Consider the following 20878-nt stretch of genomic DNA (forward strand, 5'->3'; position numbering starts at 1 on the left):
ATCTCCACTTAAAAAAAACACATCAATTCGTCGCTCCGTTTTGCCGTGAAAGACGGAAAAACAATCAGACACACTTTCCCATTTATAATGTTAGCATGGATTTCTTTAAAAAACATTGTTTCTGCAAATAAACCAAATCATTTACTAGACCCCGGGAGAGACTTGAGAAATTCCCATCCAAATTGACCCTCCATATTGCTCTTTAGGGCTTAATCAATCGTTCTAAAGCGACTTTATACTAACCCTAAAAGGCACCAATTACAAATTAAGTGTCAGTCCATGATCCAGACATTTTCCGAACTACAGTTTCAACAAAATAGTCGACGAAAACTTGTCCGAGATGTAGTTAAAACTTTTCGTTGTTATTTTATTTCTATAGCTTGAAAACAATAACTATTTGTTCAGGTGGAACCGCATATTATATCTATGAAAACAAACTTTTACTTAAACGGAACAAGACTTTGAAAGCAAGTGTCTAAGGTTTATTTTAATTTGTGCTTAATGTTAGACCTTGTGTTGTAAATGAGTGTACATGGTGGCTGCTCATGTTAATTAATTTTGTTTTGTAATATTCAGTTCGGTTTTAGTTCATTGTTTTACTTACTATTTTGTGTTTAGGATTCCGAAACTCGTCGCCAAATAGTCAGTCAAATTTAAATTAATTTACGCATGTTTGGTACTATTTTATGTTGCTAATAGAGACAAAGATTGGGTATAGAATCCGACTTACCCTTTTTATCTGTATTACTAGTATAGTCACGTCCTGTAATAATATGTTACACAACAATGACCGCCAAAATATCTGACACAATCTTAAATATAGGGCAATAAGAGCGTGACACTTATTTTTGCGACCTTTGCAGAGTAACATATATTATTATTGCTAATGGCTGTACCAGGAATTTATGTACAACTGTACATATACGAGGTATTTTTCAAGTGTAAATATGTGATGTTGTTTCAGAATGAATAATGCGTTTATTTAATACGTTACTTTATTTGTTTCAGGTAAGTACAAGAACAAAAACAAGGATATAACCGCGAAAAAGGTAAATTATTAGGCATGTCATAAAAGAATAACACAAATATTCCTAAAAACTGAAATAAGTTTACCCTTATCTGTCCTCTAAACAAAAGTGTCAACAAAACAAAAAAACTAATAACAAACAACATTAAAGCCAAGTTTTTTCAGTTCGACCCCTGGGGTCAGAAATGAGATTGCGATTGGGAATGGAATCTAATATAAAAGTGGCAGTTAGCCGAACTTCGGCCTTAGAGTAACGAGATAAAGACTACGAGTCTTCAACGAGGGTTACCACGGATTTTCTGCTTGATGGGACATCTATATTATGTATATTTAAAGGTGCACATACAGGCCTTTAGGTGTTGCACGTTGTCCATGGGTATATTGGGTTATCTAAGTAGGTACCTACGTACCGAAATCGCTTAAAGTCACTGTCAAAATCCCGCTAGCTGGCTTCACTAATCATAGTCGCTTTTTGCTATTATACCTACATGTTTCCTATGTTGTTGGCTACAGTCCTATCTCATGCTGTGCTGGGTCTTTAATTGCGGCATTTTCAAACAAAAGGTGTTGCTAAGGCAGTATTATTTTTCAAAAAATAAAATGGTTTGACACTTGCGATAATAGCCGGCTGCAAAAATAAAAATAGCGACTTGACTAGCAACTGACGTTAAGTAGTAGGTGCCTATTTTGTTTGGTTCAGCACCAAAGAAGTAACTACCATTCTGTAACCGCTAAACAAAACGAGATGTGTCTCTGTGCACACAAAAAAAATACCTATTCAACTTTGGCATTTCAAACCGCGAACTGTACAGATTTATTAATATGTATTTTGAAAAGTTATTCAGGATATCAGATACTTTTGGTGCGTTGTTTTATCCGCCAATACGACGTAGGTTAATATCAAAGAGGATCGATTATTAAGGAGAGGTACTGTCGAAGTAAAATGTGTAATCACAGTGCATGTTAGACTGCCATTTCTTGACACAGGATTAAAACTTTTGAACCTCAGTTTTGACAATTTGGCCCGTATTCTTAGCTTGATATGTGTTAATATGTCAAATATGAATATTAGGGCCATCAAGCTGAGCGTACCCCAAAGGTGTAATGCCATCTAGGCCACCGTACCTATTTCTACAATGGTACTGAGGTACGTTCTTAGACTCTATCTGTCTATACGGAGTTATATATGTCTTTGGTTAATATTAATACATTCAATATCCAGTACGTTAAGTCAAGGCGACCCATAAAATTTCAATCGCTTTGTCGCCCCACAAACGCAGTCTCGAGAGTAGATTGTATCGCCAATTTGTCGCGCGACAAATTGATATATAAATCGTCGCGAAGATTGTTGGAGCACTTTTGTTACGGCCGAGGGTGCTCCAAATACTTCGGAGTTCATAACGTAATTTATCAACGGTTTTTACGTTATTCTACCGTAGATCGAATGGGGATAAGGGTTAGGGGAAATGTGGCTGAACACTTGAACAGGTACCTATTGTAATATTTCCAAATACAACAGGACACAAACAGACATTTTATCACGTCATCTGGCGCCACCTACAGCCTGTTTTTTTAAATTAATTTCCGTTAACTTTAAGGGAAGGTTCCTTAGCTCAATTATAGTTATTATCTGTAAGAAACTAGAATCTTAACTCTTACTGTTATTGAGTTATTTAAAAATGTTTTTTTCAAATGTAACCAAAAGTTTCGAATGTAAAAAAAACACAGTGTATAAAACTGCTGTCACTGTTAAAAATGTCAAATCACCTGTCGGAAGGATTTCAAAGGCGACTTAAATGTATGGGATATCAGTCCTAAATCCGATATTGGATCGGATAATGTGAAAACGTACTACAGCGGACATCTTTCAGTTTTCCTTGTCATTCTAATGTCATGCACCATATCTTACACCATGCCTAGCAGAATGCAATTTCTTTAAGTTTTCTTCAAGTAAAATGAAAGCCCGTAATCATATTAAACCACCATCTTGTAAATTCTAATCAAACCAGATACCTTGTTATGAAGCTTATGACGGGCTAACCACATTTACAAGGCAATTTCGAGGCTTTCCAACCACTAGGAGTAACAGAGATCACCTCCGTTACAACGAGAAACATATTAAGCGTAGGTATATTTAGAATAGAAAAGAACAGAATAGAATATAACATTTATTCGTGAACACAGGCAAGACAAAAATACACATAATAATAATAAGACAGAAAATAATGAAGTGCCACGAAATGGCCTCATCTCAGCGTGTTGCTGGGGACTTCCAGCGCTGATCTTCCGATGAGACCATCAAGTGAGAAAGATTCACGGAGGGTAACAGACAAAAGAAATGCAAAACACATACAAGAAAAGTGGTCAAACAGTTAAAAAGAAGTGAAAACGTTACAAGAAAAATAACAACATACTGTGATCTAAGTATATAAAAAAAGAATAATAACAAACAGAACACACAAAATTTAATTAAAAAGAAGAAATAAAAAGTATCGTACACCAGATTGCACACGCAGCGTTCCATCGTTTGGTCGAACCATACTCTGGCTGTACATTAAAGCGGCAATTGCTAGTTGCAACTAGCGCCAGCGGTAGCTACACAAACTAAAAGGCAGGTTCTGTCACAACGAGACTAACAAACGTAATTTTATGTGAAAGCGAATATCAAATGTATAAGTTTACAGGATGATAAAAATTTACGTTTAACCACAGATATAGGAAGGAAGGAGATCGACAATGCTGGGCGATCTGTATAGAATACGCCCGTAAGAAGACAGTAGACGGCCGTTCATACGGTGCTAGGTCCATTAAGATTTTTCCCGTATGCAATGAAATGAAATGAAATATTTATTTTCCAAGTAGGCATATCACAATGCGCATATGAACGTCAAATAAAGCTACGCCGGCTCTAACCCTACGCCTCAGCCTCGAGAAGATTTCAGTCCCCCTTCAGTTGGAGGGACTATATGGGACCGGCAAGAAACTCGGCGGGCCACTTCTTTTCAAAACATTACGTCTTATAATTAACATGCATTAAAAAACAAGATACAATTTAAAAAGCAAAACTATTCATCAAAAAAATATTAACAGACTAGGTACCTACTCTATGGAAATTAATTTCAATAAATTATACAAAGTACAAAGCTACCATGATTAATAAGAGATGTTAGAGATGTATAGAGTCTCTAAGTGTCAAAGTACATCTAAAAAAAAAAGAAAAATTTTACATGATGAAGAAAAAAAACGAACTGATACAAATAAAAGATAACTAAAATAACTTTAATAATAACTAATATGCAATCGGCAATCCGTCCTCCTTCATGGTCTTCGCCAATGACGTCACAAACACAACGTATAGGTACGAGTAAGGCCGTTTTCACATTATCCGATCCGATATCGGATGTCGGAAGGATTTCAATGGAAAATATTCAAGATGGCGCCTGTAATGTATGGGATATCGGTCCGACATCCGATATCGGATCGGATAATGTGAAAACGCACTAACCAGTGTGTCTGTGTGAACGAATCAACGTAAACATAAGCGCCACTGAGCATCGCATTCGATAAGTCGTTGCGAGAATCTCGCATCTCTGGTGGCAAGACCCTACGGTACACGGTAAAAAACTCAGAGGAAAAAATTCTATCCGAAATCTGTGGTAAAAAATATGTCTCGGATATGAGATTTTCTCGCATGGACCTCGTGGTCGTCGTGTGATCGATTTACAGATCGAGTTGCGATACAAATTCTACTGTTACTACGATATTCGATAAAATCTCGCACACGGTATAGAGAAAAATGGCCCCATGTGAACGTAGGTAGCCTTATTACGGTTAGTTTTTAATAAAAGTAGAACCAATTTAGTATTTGGTTTACAACTTGTTGTTCACCATGTAGCGCTTTACAAGTTAAACTGTTTTTTTTTTAATTATAAATGGGCTTACTCTTGGCCACAGACTAGCCAAAGGCAAAGACGTGGCCTACGATGGAGTGAGCTCGCCCAGAAGATGCCTAGGGTTGCAAAAAAACGGTTTTTTTCTGGCTTGGAAAAAAACATGAAAAAAAACCGTGAAAAAAACAGTTTTTTTTCTGGAGTATGTTTTTTTTTCTAAAGTACGAAATGTCTAAATTTGCAAAGTAGTTAATACTTTTATACGTTTTTTTAGACTTAATGTTAACTATTAAACGAATTTAATCAAATAACTTTAATTTCTGGTCTTATAAAAGTAACATTTACGAAATCTGTAGTTGGTAGTTATCACTATTTACTGTTGGAAATACCACCGCCTCTCCACGCTACACGCAGCATCGGGGATTCCCCAATAAACGTTTGTATACTGAATGTTAATTGAATTAAAATGTACGTTATTGTTATTGAAACACGTTACAACTCACGAAAAACCGTTATTGTTGTATTATTTGTTCATCTGAAAAAAAAACCATATTTAAAAAAAAAACCTTGGCGCTCGGTTTTTTTTCATGTTTTTTTTTCACAATTCTGAAAAAAACATTTGGTTTTTTTTCTATTTACAACCCTAAAGATGCCTGGTCACTCTTGATTTGAAGGTTGCCGGGTTATATGAGGTCGAAAACGTTCGTTAACGTTTCATAACGCCGTATGTGTAGGTACCTATTAAGTACCTAGTTGTCTTTTCAGACATCTTCTGAACGGCAAATAACAATCTCGGAGATAATTTCCCTAAAAAACCGGAGAAAACAGGGTACTGTTGGCTCGATAATACTGTCGATTTAAAAAGTCCTAAATCGCTTTGAGGATCATATAAAAATACGACCCTTTAATGTAGCAAAGCTTGTATTGGTCTGCAATTGAATATAAACCGTCAGCGTTAGAAGCAAAGTTTTTTTTAAACTGGCAAAAATTCAAAATAAATAATCTCAGGATATTAGGAATTAATGCAAAGGGTTTCTTTGTTCTAATCCAAGTATTTTTTTAATGGCAATTCTTTTTATTTACATTCCTCGGCCGTTTCAAGCTGTTTTTGTTTTTTGTTTTCTTATTTACATAATTAATTATGCAACGTAATGAAAATTAATGGCCACTTCTTGAATATTTCCTGGGATTGTTGGTTTTTAGTACTTATTCGGTCCGAACGCGAAGTATAGGTGAATCTATTTTTTTCCGCCGACTGTGCTTGTGCGACTTTTTTTTCAATTATTATTAATGAACAAATACTTATACAAAAACGAGTTTTTACTTTTTTGGCATAATAATAACATACCAGTATTTGTTTGAACAATGTGAAAACTTACAGTACAGAACTTGACAAAGTGCAGAAAAATTTACCACTTTAATGTACCTGAGTATGTCATATTTTTTAAAGAACATTGAATATGGTTATTTTTACGTAACATAGGTACAATAATTCTAAGTAAAAATAATTTGACTGGAATAAAACAAGATGATAATAGTTTTAATCTGAAATTCTGCAGGTTCATAAAACCTTATGGCCACCTCATTAGCTGAAAAGGGCAGCGTCGTTGTTCAAAAGGATTACATAGCCGCGACGGGTTTACATTACAAATAAAGTTTATAAATTTTAAGAAAGAATCTTTATACCTATACAAGATTTTTATAAGTACTCATCCGAAACGCTCATAAAATTAGTAATGTGACAGACAGACAGATGGACAGGAGTCGCACCACAAGCGTTCCTTTTGTACCTTTTTAGTACGGAACCTTAAAAAAGGACTAACCTCAATATCCGTCAACGCACTTGCAACCTCCTCTTGTGTTGCAAATGTTCATGAAAATGATGAGTGACTATCATTGAGTGATGTGACTCATTTGCAACTCAAGAAAATTCATCATTTTCATACATAATAAATGAATTTATTAGTGTGAGAGACCCTTAAGAATAACATTCAAGTTAGTGTCAAGTAATTGATAGCACATGTCAATAACCTAACCACAAAATTAAAATTTGGAAAAAACCCCCGACCGCGACCTAGTGGACCGATTTTCATGAAACATGGCTAAGAACACTAGACTAACACAGCTTTCAAATGAAAAAAACTAAATCGAAATCGGTTCATCCGTTCGGGAGCTACGATGCCACAGACAGACACACACACAGACAGACAAACAGACAGACAGACACGTCAAACTTATAACACCCCGTCGTTTTTGCGTCGGGGGTTAAAAACAAATAACATTATGAATTGGTAAAGGCTGTGACACACATGTTCAGCAATTATCTTTATTTTTTAATAACTCGATAACCACAAGAGTTAAGACGCTAGTTTCTTAGAGAAATTAGTTGTATTTGATGTAATGGATCTTCCCTTTAAGTTAACGGAATTCAATAATAACCTAACCACAAAATAAAAATTTAAAAAAAACCCCCGACCGCGACGTTGGACCGATTTTCATAAAATATGGCTAAGAACACTCCCGACTAACTTAGCTTTCAAACAAAAAAAACTAAATCGAAATCGGTCCATCCGTTCGGGAGCTACGATGCCACAGACAGACAGACAGACACACACACAGACAGTTGGGTTTTGGTCAATATAAGTGTAACTAAAATTAACAGACACCCTTGCAGTGCATCAGAAGGGAATGTCGAAGCGGGCTCGACAAAGCGCAACTCTACTATCGGAGAGCCCTTAAAAGTAACGGAGACTTAATTATAGCTGGGCCAAGGCCACTGAACCACTGACACAGCTCTACACTGACGACTCTATAGAGTACATTCTACTGTCTAAAGATGAAGCCTATGTAGGGGAGACCGGGGCTAGTTGACTATAGGGGTAGGTAGACTAGGTAGGTTGACTAACTATTAAAAAATTGAGCCAAATATAGGACGCGCAAGGCACGCGCAAGGGACGTCGCTTGGCGCGCCCCAGGTGACGCGTCTTACGTCTTTCCTATACAAAATGTACTGAGGAGACGTTTTTTAAATTACATTCAGGCGGCGTGGCGCTGACGTCCGTTTCGCGTCGGAGGACATGCGTCTCTTGAGTGTGGACGGTCCCTTAGGAAATGTTTACATTACACAATCCGTATCAATATTCTTGTAATGGAAGGCACTTAACACTTGAAGGTGGGGGGAGGGTAAGTGCGTTTTTACATTATCCGATCCGATATCGGATGTCGGACCGATATTCCATATATTACAGGCGCCATCTTGGATTATTTCTATTGAAACCCTTCCGACATCCGATATCGGATCGGATAATGTGAAAACGGTCTAAGGGGGTTTAGACGCCTGTTAATGACAGGTGAGTTTCTGGACGTCTTGTTCATTCATAAATACCTTCGTCTGAGACTTTGTACTAGTAAAATTTGGCCATTATACAGAGTGGGGCCTGTAACAAAGGCGAAGAATTGAACTCTAGGCTATTCTCCTTATACTGATCAACATTTGTTCGGCGACTTTTAAAAATAACTTGTATTTTGATTTTTATCACCCTTGAAAGTTTTTTCTAAGAGGTAATGTATTGCGAATTCTGTTAAGTCTAAAGTGTGACAGACGACGTCAATGACAACAATAATGGCGTACATTGAAGCTAATATTTATTTTGTATGAAAAATTAAAAATTTAAAGACTTCATAATTTTTAAAAGTCACTGAACAAATGTTGATCAGTATAAGGAAAATAGCCTACAGTTCAATTCTTCGCCTTTGTTATAGGCCCCACTCTGTATCTATCTGTCTCTGTATATATATATCTCTCTGTATTGTATATCTGTTGTTGATGTTTTGAACGCAAAGAAATAGACTGAAACTCTAAAATGAACATCATTTACTATTTTCCCTTCAAAATCATCATTAATTCAATTTGTTACTGAATTAATAACCTTCAATCTGTTAATTACAGTTTAAATTGTCTGGGACAGATCTGGAACAAGGCGTTTGAGGGATTAAAGGTAAATTTTACATGCCAAAAATAAGAAAAACCTTAAAATTTGACTTCGGTTACCGCGGTAACTACCTAGTAACTACCTAGTTACTCATGAAATAAAACTATGAATATTTGAATTATTTTTGAATATTGTATACCTAACTAGCTTTATTAATAGTGTGTGAACCTGCCTTAGAAATCTATATTATTTGTGGTCATGGTTCGTTAATATTTCTTGTATGTGGGTAGCTTTTGCACATTGTAATTTTTCCTCAGTCACCCGTTGACCACGAACGCTGTAAAGAGTTCGAAACGTCGGGATGAATTTTAAATTCATTATACGCGATTTAATCCGTTTCCATAGTTTTATTTCCTTAAAATTTGCTTTAGGTATACTACTATGCCGTTTTTGTGTGGATAAAATGTAACTTTCTCGTTCAGCAGTTTTTTTAACGTAAGGGGATCGGCCGCAGCTACATGTCAGTTTACATTCGTGTCCAGTCAGTGTGTGTACAGTCAACCAAGGAATCCAGCCCACTGTAGAACTATGTCACAGTGACGTTATAAATGAGGTAAGAAATCTCTTACTGCTTGTCATTTTGACATAGTTGTAGAGTGGCCTAGGGTTCCAATAAGGATGCACACTGACATTTTATCCCGCCAGGCGGCGCCTGTGCAAGTGTCTAGGCATGTCACGTCATTCATATGTGAGAGAAAAAACATAATATCACACTGAGAGAAAATACAACCAGTTTTCATGTTCGTTCAACAAGTTTTTTGGTTAAAATAGCGCCTACGTGCTCTTTGGTTCAAACAACAAGCTACTTGTCATTTGAATCGGCAATATATTTGAATCAACAAGTCGATTTTATAAAAACAACCTTGTGCGTTATACCCACAAACTTGGCCTCCCACTTACAGCGGAGCTGAAAGCTTTGTGAATACCCCCAGACGTAACCCCCCCCCCCCCCCCCCGTAGTAAGTGGCGGTAAACACATAATCGCTGCCCTCATTGTTTAAGTTCGGTGTTAACCTGCGACGAGACTGTGTGTTAATATTACGCCTGTGGGCTCCGGGAACTTGGCAAGTTTGGAGTAAACTAATAGTTGCTACGTATGTTGGAGGATACTGAAGAAAGTTTTTTTGCAAAAAAGATCATTTTTGGCACAAGCTTTTATCGCCGACTGTGCCTTTCTTTCAACAGTCAAGAGCTACACGAGCTTATTCCACGGTCCCAATTCTACCATCGGACTCTTAGACGCACGGCCGGTCTCCATCCTTACTTGGTAGATATTGTACACGAATCCGCACGAAGCGCTTTGCTTCTTCTTTTCTTATGCGCACTGCCAAGGAGTGGAATTCCTTGCCGGCGGCTATATTTCCGAGCTCATATAACCCGGCAACCTTCAAATCAAGAGTGAACAGGCATCTTCTGGGCGAGCTCACTCCATCATAGGCCACGTCTTTGCCTTTGGCTAGTCTGTGGTCAAGATTAAGCCCATTTATAATAATAATAATAAAAAAGTCATATCCTGCTCTCCGAGACGTTTCTAAAAACCTCTTAAATAGAGGAAACCACTTGATTTAGATAAAAGTGTGTTTATTCCGTGGATGACATAATAAGAGTGAAGTAGAACAGTCAAAAGTAATTTCAAAAATACGTTGCTATACAAACAACCAGTAGGTTAATATCTATGATATAGAACATGTAGTTTACATAGGTTCCAACACCACCCCTTAAACTATATGTTCATAGTAACATAATATCTAATACACATTACTATAAATTACCTACTAAGTACGAAGCATATAGAAGTCTCTAACGAAACGCTGGAACCTTTCTATACATAGAGGCTTTGTTAAAGCATCGGCCAGCATGTCGTCAGTACGCATGTACTTAATAACAATGACACCATTTTCAACTATCTCGCGAATGAAATGATGTCGGACGTCGATATGCTTTGTCCTTGCATGAAACATGTGGTTCTCAGACAATTTAATCGCAGATTGATTGTCATTGTAAACCACCACTTTGACATCTAACTTCAAACATTCAGACATGAATGCCCTAATAAACAATGCCTTCTTACAAGCGTCGGATAAAGCCATGTACTCACTTTCCGTGCTGCTCAAGGCAATTGTACGTTGTTTACGACTTTCCCAGGAGACCAAAGAATTGCCTAGTCTAAATACATAACCGGTATAAGACCGACGATCGACTACACAAGCCGCCCAGTCTGCGTCCGCTGACCCTGTCACGTTCAACCCACTCTTCTCATATTTGATGCTGTAGTCCAATGTACCCTTCAAGTACCGAAGCACTCGCTTCGCAGCCTTCCAATGAGCTTCCGAGTAGCAATCGTTAAACTGACTTAACATACTTACAGCATGCGCGATGTCAGGACGCGTACAGACCGCGATATACATAAGGCAACCGATCAAGTTTCTATACTCGTAGTCTCCAGTCTTCTCAGCTTTTTCAAGTTTCAAGCCAACTTCCATCGGTGTCCTGGCAGGTTTACAGTCACTCATCTTAAACCTTTCCAACACCTTCTTGATGTAACCAGACTGATCTAGAATAATTTTCCCATCTTTCCGGCTGATGTGTATTCCTAATACACATTTTGCAGGCCCAAGATCTTTCATAACAAACTGTTTCATCATCTCCTCTTTCACCGCCTTTTTCTCAGTTTGATTATTGCTGAATATCAAAATGTCATCAACATAAAGGCCGAGAATGACAATTCCATTGTTATTCGATCTGACGTATACACACGGCTCGGACGCCAGCCTCTTAAACTTCAACTTTTTCACAAGAACGTCGTTTATTTTCTCATTCCATGATCTACTCGCTTGTTTTAATCCGTAGACAGCCTTCAGCAAACGGAACGCTTTCCCTTTGCCGCTCTCTACCCCGAAGCCTTCAGGAATTTCCATATAAACCTCTTCTTTCAAATCTCCGTTAAGAAAAGCTGTCTTGACGTCCATATGATCAACTTCCATATCATATTCTGCCGCCAGTGCCAAAAGTAATCTTATTGTGGAGTATCTCACGACGGGTGAGAATGTTTCGAAATAATCTACTCCATACTTTTGTGTAAATCCCTTCGCAACTAATCGAGCCTTGTATTGCAGGAGCTCTCCATTCAGACCTCTCTTTTTCTTAAATATCCACTTGCACTTGACAGGTTTCTTTCCCTTCGGCAAGTCCACAAGCTCCAGACATTTATTATCTATGAAAGACTGATACTCATCTTGCATAGCTCCCTTCCACTGCGTAGACTCAGGACCGTCGAGTGCCTCGCGCACGGTAGTGGGCGTTTCCGCGCCGCAACTCGCGTCAGTGGTGAATACCGCACAAAACCCATTTTCGAAGTCGCTCCGTCCTCTCGATTCCTCCGAATCCCAAGATGACGAACCAGGAGTGTAATCTTCATCAGATGTACTGGATTCTTCCGTGTCAGTATCTTCCGTGTCCTGATTCTCGTTCGCAGGTTCTGGCTCTTCCGCGACGTCAACGCGTTCCGCCGTCTGCACTCCTACATTTTCAGATTCATTAGTAATGATCATGTACGGTGTCGGCTCGTTGACCACAGGTTGCTGAACCGGGTCCTTGTAGAATTTGTCCTCTACAAACACGACGTTACGCGAAAATATGCACTTCGAAGGATGAGCGGGATCTATGAGCCGATATCCTTTCGTATTCTCGCAGTAACCAACAAAAATGTACGGTTTACATTTCGGATCAAGCTTCTTGCGATCCTCCATGACAGAGTAAGCAACACAACCAAAAATTCGTAAATGGTTCAAATTTACCTTCGATCCCGACCACTTCTCCTCCGGAGTCACGCCTAACACGGCCTTGGTTGGCGATCTGTTCTTCAGGTAAACAGCGGTGTTCATTGCTTCTGCCCAGTATTTCTGATTCAAGCCAGCTCCCTGTAACATACACCTCGCAGCCTCAACAATCGTGCGATTCGCCCTTTCAACTACAGAATTTTGCTGAGGGCTATGTGGAACTGTCAGCTGGTGTCTGATGCCATGCTGCTTCAGAAATACATCGAACTTTTTGTTCACAAATTCACCTCCCCGGTCACTACGCAGAATCTTAATAGTTTTATTTGTTTGATTCTCGACTAGGGCCTTGAATTCTAAAAACTTATCAAAAACTTCGTCTTTTGATTTAATAAAATAACTAAAAGTCTTACGCGAAAAATCATCTATAAAAAGTAGCATATATCTCGAACCTCCGTACGATGTTTGCGGCATAGGCCCGCAAACGTCAGTATGTATGAGCCCTAAGACTTCAGTCGCTCTCGTAAACGATTTCTTCGGAAAAGGTAACTTAGGGGCTTTTCCTTCAATGCATGTGACACATTGCTTAAAATCCGAGATATTGAAATCAATGCCGTTGGCCATACCTGATTTTAGTAGGTTCATGCTCCTTGAATTAAGATGTGCGAGACGACGATGCCATACATCTTGAGAAATCGCACGCCCAGTCCCCACGTTCGCCGCGACATGTTCAGCGGACGCAGACTCAGACGATCTCGGTTTACTATTACGCGAATCCGACACGGTTTGTAATTTGTATAAACCATTTTCACATTTCGCAATAGCAAATAAAACATTTCCAAAATAAATATTACAAACATCAGAAACAAAAACAATTTTAAAACCTTTTGACGCTAAGACACTGACAGATATCAAATTACATGACAAGCTCGGAATATTAACTACGTTACAAAGAGTTTTTATACCGTCTTTAACATGCAGTTCGGTACTGCCACGACCCGCACTACAAATTTTTTCGCCGTTCGCCACCGTGACTTCCAAGCTCGTATCCGGAACGAAGTCGTCAAGGATGTCCCTCCGGTTGCAGAAATGGCTCGACGCACCCGAGTCGACGTACCAGAAATCCTTCTGCACGTCCACCGACAGCGCGCTCAGCATACTTGCCATTTCTTTGGCAACGGGTCCCTTCGTCTTCCTGTTTTCTGGACAATTCTTGGAAATGTGACCCAGCTTTTTGCAGCGGTAACATTTTATCGCCTTATCGTCACGTCGTTTCGCCACCATCACGGAACCACCACTGCCAGTGTCCGTTCCGTTGGTCCGGCGCTGATGTTCTTGTAATAGCTTTTGTTTTACCAGCTCGCTCGACAATTTCACACTGCAGTTCTCTAGCGCCATTATCAGTGGGTCGTAGTCGGATGTGAGCCCACTTAACATGATCACAGCTAGGAACTCGTCGTTCAGCGGAGCTTCGATGTCGGTCAATTGCTGTGCGACATCACATATCGTCGTCAGATATGCTTCCATACTGGAATACTCTTGCAGCTTCATCCCAAACAGCTGTCGCATCAAACCCAGTCTCCGGCAAAGACCCCTGTCTTCATACGCAGCCTGAAGACTCACCCACGCCTCCCGTGCGGTAGTTGCGTTACGCACGTGCGTGATCACTGCAGGGTTTATGCTCAGACAGATGCGAGCCAGTGCTTTCTGTTGCTTCTTTTTATCTTCGCAATTAGGTTTCTTACCGTCATCGCTCTCGACGCACTCCCACAAATCTTCCTGGATCAATATCATTTTCACCATGAACTTCCATGATCCGTAGTTCACCATGCCATTTAATTTTTCAATAGCAGGAACGATAGCCGCCCCCGAACTGGACGTCGCCATATCGATTTTGGGATATCGTGCGTGTAACTTTTTGCGATATAAAGAACAACGCACACAAACACTCCACAGACGCTTTCTTTACATTAAAGCGACTGTAACCTAACGGTATGCTACCATAATAGAGGAAACCACTTGATTTAGATAAAAGTGTGTTTATTCCGTGGATGACATAATAAGAGTGAAGTAGAACAGTCAAAAGTAATTTCAAAAATACGTTGCTATACAAACAACCAGTAGGTTAATATCTATGACATAGAACATGTAGTTTACATAGGTTCCAACAGATACGACGTTTCATAACAGAGTTCCTCTGACCACCTTTCTGCTCCATCATCAGATCAGCTCCATGATACCATAATATTGCATTGTCACGTGATTTACATATGTGTGCAAAATTTCGGCTCAATCGGAAACCGCGAAGTGGGTCAAATTTAGCTTCTACGTTTTGACGCACACTAACATACTAACAAGGCAAGTTGAATAAAAGCTTGTAAAAAGGACTGTGTATTGAGAGAAAATATTGAACAAATATTTACGTAATAAATATTATACAAGAGCGAAAGTTCAAAGTTGAATTGTGACTGCCGTAAAACCCGTTGTTTTAAATATTTAGGGCCAGTTGCATCAAACCATCAGTCATCGTTTTTTTTATAAAGTTAAAGCGTTCGTTAAATTTTATTGTATGGAAAGTTCCATAGACGTCGGCTGCGTGACGATGATGTGTCTGTCAAATGTCGTTGATGCATCTGGCACTTAGTCTGTGCCATTCTTTTTTTTTACCGAGTCGGCGTAAAAGGAACATAGGGTCCGCCTGATATAAGCAGTCAATGTAGTACATGGACTATGCAGCCTGCAACACCAGAGGTATTACTAGGTAATACTAGGTTTTATAGTGAACTGTCCCAATTTTCAATGGATCAGGACTGGATGTGTATCGATGTGGAGAAACTGGGGCTATCATCAGAAACGTTTACGTTCATTAGTGAAGCTCACGGATGTAAGCGGTGGCTAGACCACTGTGTTGTGACTAGCGCTGCAAAGCAATGTGTTGTTGATATATATGTAGATTATGATGTCTACTGGTCTGATCACTTCCCGTTAATTGTTAAATGTGAGTTTAATATACCTCCAGTAAAAAATATGTTGGGGTGTTTTACCTCTGATAAAATAAGGTGTGGTGAACGTAATACTGATCAGATCAGTGCTTATCAGAAACTTTGCGAGGACAGCTTAAAAAATATTGACTTTCCATTAGAATTCGTGCAATGTAGTGGTGCTTATTGTAAAGATCATAATCATAAGGCCATTATAGATAAGTTATATGTTAGCATTGTAAGTGTATTATGTCAAGCTGCAATTCGTACTCGTGGTAGTTCGAAACATAAAGGCCATAAAAAGCCAGTCATTGGTTGGAACAGGTATGTGAGCGAGGCTCACGCGAGTGCCAGGTTGCACTTTAACACATGGGTCGGCTGGGGTAACGGTAAACCAAGTAGCGGCCCACTGTATAACAAGATGATTGAGTCGCGGAAGATTTTCAAAGGTAGATTAAAGTGGTGTCAAAATAACGAAGATCAGATCAAAATGGATTTAATAGCAACACATCACGCTAAATCGGACTTTAAAAATTTTTGGAAGTGTACCAACAAGTTAAATGCTAAGCCTGGCACTCCCGTGAGTGTCGAAGGGGTCTCTAATCCAAAGGAAGTGGCAAACATGTTTCAGGACCATTTTAAAGTTGCGTCTTCCTTAGGACCCCCCTGCAGGCTGCTGGATAGAGAGGACAACGGAAAGGCGAGAACCTTGATTCTTGCCAAGGATGTCAAGTTCGCGATTAGAAAAATATCAAAGGGAAAGTCACCAGGCCATGATGGCCTCTCTATCGAGCACCTGCGTAATGCCGGTTGTCATTTACCACGCGTACTTGCCATGTTGTACAACTTTTGTATCGGTCATTCTTACCTGCCTCCCGACATGATTAAAACTCTGGTGGTACCAATTATCAAGAGCAAGACGGGAGATATATCCGATAAGTCTAATTACAGACCAATCTCCTTGGCCACGATAATAGCAAAAATACTAGACAGTGTGCTTAACTTGCATTTAAAAAAGTATGTGAAACCCCATGATGCTCAGTTTGGTTTTGTACCTGGGCTATCTACGGAAGCTGCCATTCTTAGTTTAAAGCACACTGTCCGGTATTATACAGATCGGGATACGCCAATTTATGCCTGTTTTATGGACCTCTCGAAAACTTTCGACACGATTTAATATGATATACTTTGGCGTAAACTGACAGATGTAGGGTTACCACCGGAGTTAATATCAATTTTTAAATACTGGTATCTACACCAGGAAAATCGAGTAAGGTAGGCAGGAGAGCTCTCGGACCCATGTGGGCTGAACTGCGGAGTGAGGCAGGGGGGTTTGAGCTCGCCGTTGCTCTTTAGTTTATATATGAATGCACTGATTGAGGGGCTCAGTAGTACTCATACAGGGTGTTACGTTGACGGTGTCTGCGTCAATAACCTCAGTTACGCAGATGATATGGTACTGCTGGCCCCCTCAGTTAGCGCATTGCGTCAGCTAATTGATGTATGTGAGGTATACGCGACGGCACATGGTTTGGCTTACAATGTAAGTAAAACCAAAATTATGGTATTTAAGGCGGGATGCCCTTTCTTTATTCCACCTATAGCCCTCAAAGGTGTTCCACTCGAAAGAGTGACACAGTTTAAATATCTGGGACATTTGCTAACCGACGACCTAAAGGATGACGTAGACATGGAGAGGGAGCGCAGTGCGTTGTCAGTCAGAGCGAACATGCTGGCCCGCAGATTTGCTCGGTGTACAGATGAGGTCAAAATTACTCTCTTCAAGGCTTACTGTACATCACTGTACACGTCAAGTCTGTGGGTTAGATATACTCAGCGGGCTTACAATGCCCTGCGCATCCAATACAATAATGCGTTTAGGATGTTGTTGAGACTGCCGCGTTTCTGCAGCGCGTCGACCATGTTTGCAGAGGCGCGCACAGATGGCTTCGATGCTGTGTGGCGCAAGAAAACTGCCTCACTGCTTGACAGAGTGCGCGGCAGTAGCAACAGCATTCTAAACATGATAGCAAATAAGCTAGATTGTCCGCTGTTATGGGCAATGAGTCAGAGGACGAAGTCACTTTTAATTATTAATTATTAAATATTACTTGTTTAATTTTGTTACTAACATAGATAATAAGCGACTTAACTAACACATTTCTTGGACCATTTGATGTCTGAATTGAATAAATAAATTAAATTACATGTGCGTTGCCGCCCCTAATACACTTTCGTCGAGCTCCGTTTAAAGTTTTTTTTTCACGTCTCTTCGCAGCTTCAGTAGTAACCGATCAAATTAGTACTACCTAAAAAAGCACCAGTGTTTTAGGGCATTTTCAGAATTTGGGTCCCCCCAATTAATAAGTTGTTAACAAAAATTAACTCACTGTCAGTTTTGTGACGATAATTAAACATGAAATTACAATAAAAATATTGTTTTTGTGTTAATTACATAAATTTTAAGCGATAATCTACATTCAGAATGTGAAAAAAAATACATTTTTCTCAAACATGCAATGAAATATTGTCTTTACGTTCCTTAAAATGGGCTGGGAAGTATCGCTTTTTGGGCGCAACAACTCGAGAGGACTGTAAAGGGATTTCATATTATTTTTCAGGCCTAGGCCTGCAAAGTAACTTTTTTTTATAAAATATTGTCCTTTAGAGCATTTTTTTTTATTTCATTGTATGTTTGGCGTGAAAACGGATTCCCGGCCTCGTATACCCACTTGGCCGGAAATCCTCATTTTCCCGGCCTCTGATGTAATGTACTATTTAGACAGTTTTTATGCCTACTTGTCGTCATAAAACTGACAGCGACTTAATTTTTGTTAACCACTTAATACGCTAATTGCAGGGGGGACCCAAATTCTGAAAATGCCCCTTAACGGAATCCTGTCGACTTTTCAAAATATCGAATTTATTACATAACAATAGAATAATGAATATTAATTTTGATTACCTCTATATTTAAATTTGTGAAGATCTTAGCCTAAGCTAAAGACCCGGGTTTGAACCCCGGCTCGTGCCACCGTGAACCACTCGTGAACCGGTGCGCTTGGTCACTCACTTTGCTTTCGTATGATATCTATTTATTTTCGTGTATAATCTCTTAATCTCAGTAGCTATACTTGTTGCAGTCTGAAAGTAAATATTGATCACGGCTGCAAACTCTAGGGGACTGCGACGTCTCCTAACTTCGCCGGGCGAATTAAAACTAACCGGCGGACTGTGAGAGTTACAGCTCTCAAGTTTAGAAAATTCATTTTGTAAGAATAACAATTGAGTAACTTTGTAGCAATAATGAAAAGCTACGTTTGGTTTAGTTAAATGAAAAATGTATTCGCCGAAATGAATATAAAATCAGTTCGTTCGTGTTTCACCAGTTGCGCTAAATTTCTCAACAGTTTTCACACTATCCGATCCGATATCGGATGTAAGATCGATATCCCATATATTTAAGCCGCCATCTTTGTCTTTGAAATCCTACCTACTACTATGCGATATCGGATCGGATAAATAATGTGAAAAGTGTGAAACCGCATTAATACGACAATGGTTTCAGAAAAAGTTAAACGATTTTTTTGGATTGTAATTTTTTGTATGTATTGAATTAACAAAAGAATTGCAACATTTTTATTTGTAAAAAGCAGCTTTCTCTCGTTTATTTATATTCGGGTAAACGGTAGGATAAGCACACGGTCCCACCTGAAAATGTTCACTGAAAAATGAACGCAGCTGGCGGTGACAACCAAGCGTGTGAATATGTGTAGCTATGTTGCTAGCTGCAGTCATGGTGGGTATCACAGATTTAATGTAATATACTTAATTATCATATATTAAACTAACGCATCTTCTTGGCCTGCCAAACGAACTCAGTAAAAAAGAAACATGAAACATGTCGAGCGATCTTCGACAATTTTACATGTTTAATATGTCAGTGTCTCACGGTAGTTTTGTTATTAAAATCAGTCAAAAAGACTGTCTGTAAGTACTTAGTCTGTCTCATCATCATTCCCTTGCCCTTTTCCCATTATTTGGGGTCGGCGCAGCAGATCATCTTCCTCCATTTCTCTCTATCAGCCGTCATTTCCATACTAATACCTTTCACTCTCATATCGTTGTTCACACATTCCATCCATCTTTTCTTAGGCCTTCCACTACCATTGTATTGTACTTAGTCTGTCTCTAGTTGTTATTTATTATAATGCGGACTGAAAAGGTATGGAATGCGCCCCCACCATCGGTGTTCCCAGAACAATACGACCTCGGTCTCTTTAAAGCAAGAGTGAATGAATAGGCTATTACAGACAGAGTCTAAGATGGAGTTCGACTGACTACGGTCAATCGCCGATTAGTCCATAATAAAAAAAAATACAACAAGACAATCATTTTCAACACTTACGGGACAGAGACATATTTCAAACCCAAAATAGCTAATATCAGATATCTTTTGATTACTCGGTCAAAATATATTCATAACTTATTTTAACTAAAGTAATCCAAACCACACCTCTTATTTGAGCTTAGCAATTCATCAAAACTAACTGAACCAAATATGGTGGTATGGTGGTAATTATTTGAAACAAGTTTTAATCCACTTTTCACTACGCATGCAATATGAATATTTCACTTTAAATGCATTTGATTACGGAAATATTAAACATGTTAATTCCCACAATTGACGTGTCACAAACTAATTGCTTTTTCATTAACATTGTAGAGCCTCTACCATGGGATTCTGACATTTTTCAATACCTACAAATTCAAGAAAATTACTTTGCTAATTCGCGAACAGATAAAGTCCAAGTCAATCAGTGCTAACCAGTTCTACTTACTTATGTATTTTCGTATGCAATTAATTATCCCAATCCCACCCTTCCCTTGTGGCGTAGGCGTTAGGCTGGCAACCTGTCACTGAAATGTCAGAATTGTGTTTTCATTCAATCCCTTATTTGCCAAGAGTGGCACTGAAACTTGAGTAGTTTCATGTGCTCTGCCTACCCCTTTATGGGGATACAGCGTGATTATATGTATGTACCCTTCCACCACAACAGTAAATAATCACCACCAAAAATAAAATACTCGACACCAGGGTGGCTAGCCGAATGGCACAATCGCTCACGAAACGCTCACGAAACGAAGCGCTAGTAGATATCTATCTCTATCGCGCTTGCGTATTGGCGCGACAGAGCCAGCGGCGTATCGC

General features: G+C 39.1%; 1 protein-coding gene across 1 annotated transcript in view; it reads left to right on the top strand.

Moving 5' to 3' along the window:
- The window catches only part of LOC125229322, a 476654-nt gene that overhangs the window by 321310 nt on the left and 134466 nt on the right, over positions 1-20878 (top strand). The window lies entirely within an intron of this gene.

The sequence above is a fragment of the Leguminivora glycinivorella genome, chromosome 9, assembly GCF_023078275.1.
Source record: "Leguminivora glycinivorella isolate SPB_JAAS2020 chromosome 9, LegGlyc_1.1, whole genome shotgun sequence".
NCBI lineage: Eukaryota > Metazoa > Arthropoda > Insecta > Lepidoptera > Tortricidae > Leguminivora > Leguminivora glycinivorella.